General features: G+C 44.1%; 1 protein-coding gene across 1 annotated transcript in view; it reads left to right on the top strand.

Moving 5' to 3' along the window:
• Window positions 1–1812, top strand: part of KIAA0319 (KIAA0319 ortholog) — a gene marked incomplete at its 3' end in the record, with an annotated part of 31789 nt that overhangs the window by 13073 nt on the left and 16904 nt on the right. The gene's annotated exons all lie outside the window — the stretch shown is intronic.

Here is a 1812-nt window from a genome sequence, read left to right as displayed (position 1 = left end):
TGAGGGTCTGCAGTTGGCATGCTGAAGGCCTTGCCTTAGGGGAGCTGTAGTCCCTCATCGTGCTTTCAGTGTCCTAGCTGCTCAGAGAAATCTTCCTATCTGCACACTGAGCAGAGCTGGAGCTGTAACCACAAAGATGCTTGCATTGTCTGTGTTGTGGACCCATCTGGAGGTGCAGCTCTTGGTTTGGTCCTCAGCATCCTCATAGGGTAGGCAGTCACAGTCCCCAGCACTGCTGCCACTGTCCCAGCTGTACAGGGTTCTTTTATCTCTGTCCTTGCTGAAGGCAGAGTGAAGTTGCAGGTGACTTCCATGCTCTCTGTTTCCTCACAGGCTGGGAAGCAGCAGTCCCTGTCATCACTTTCATGTTCACAACTGCACAGGGAGCTTTTCCTCCTGTCCACACCTAAGGCAGAGCTGCTCTGATTTCCTAGAGAGGCAACAAACTGCAGAGTGCAAGTGAAGCACCTGAAATACGAAGAGAAGCTGAGACCTGGGAGTGTTCAGCCTTGAGCAGAGAGAGTTCAGGGGGATCTTACCCATGTGTATATATAACTGTGGCAAGGGTGAAGAAGGTGGAGCCAGACTCCTTTCAGTGGTATCCAGTGACAGGACAAGAGGCCACAGACACGAATTGAAATACAAGGAATTCTATTTAAGCACTAAAAAACTTTTTTTTTCCATGAGGATGGTCAAACACTGGAATGGGGTTTCCAGAGAGGTTGTGGATTCTTGTCCTTGCAGATACTCAAAACATGACTAGACACAGTCCTGATAAACTTGCTGTAGCTGACTCTGCTTTGTGGAGGGGGGGTTGGACTAGGCTGTCCCCAGAGTTCCCTTCCCACGTCAGCCATTCTCTGATATTAGTGTGCATTTTACCAACTTTCATAATTGTGTTCCTCTATTAATAATTAAATAATAAAAGTAACCACAGAATGGTTTGGGTTGGAAGGGACGTTAAAGATCATCCAGTTCCAACCCCCTTGCCATGGGCACGGACACCTCTCGCTAGACCAGGCTGCTGCAGGCCCCAGTAATAATAATAATTATTATTAATTAATAAGTAATAATAACAGTTACATCTTCATGTGCCATATGTAGTAGCCATAAATGACAGGATGCTTTTCTGTAGATGTTAGGTCAGAAATGAGTCTTGAGAATGTAAGGAAAAACTATTGGCCCACTGAGACCAATGAAATGTGAATTGAAAGGTGAATGGGGCCTGAGCGAGAGGGGCAAGGTGATGGGCAAGGCTCATACAATGCTGAGTTATTCCTGCAAAACTTGCCATGTCCTTTGCTGCTTTTCTGATTTACTAACAAGGTGAGAAGCTCACTACTGCTTGGTGACTGAAGTAGAGAGATTTAGGACATTTTATTAGTGGTGAAAAAATAAGAAGACATGAGCAAGTATTGGTCTAAGCAGGTGTAGTAAGAGGCAAGGATTCTGTTATGTTCGTGTGTGTACAGCAATAATACCACGCAGACTTTCTGTCATTGGCTTTTAAAGGTTTATGACTGCATTTAGACCTGTCCTACTGTCCTTTATTATTTTGAGAACTGATAGCCTTATATTCCAGGCTACCTTAGATGACTGCAGCCTACACTGTTCTGCATGTGAAATGTGGAAAATGGTTAGCATTTCTTACAAAGCCTGGTGGGAGAAAAAAACCCACCAGTCCTTCTTTGATAGATATTCTGTATATGAATAAAACCTCCTAGTAACATAAATCAGTAGGCTCACCCTACATGCTATTTAAAAAAACCCCGATACCTCTAAATCTAGAAATGTGACAAATGGCTAACTTAT

The sequence above is a fragment of the Mesitornis unicolor genome, unplaced genomic scaffold, assembly GCF_000695765.1.
Source record: "Mesitornis unicolor isolate BGI_N332 unplaced genomic scaffold, ASM69576v1 scaffold318, whole genome shotgun sequence".
Classification (NCBI taxonomy): Eukaryota; Metazoa; Chordata; class Aves; order Mesitornithiformes; family Mesitornithidae; genus Mesitornis; species Mesitornis unicolor.
Note: the sequence above shows the minus strand (reverse complement) of the source record. Positions and strands in the feature narration are given on the sequence as shown.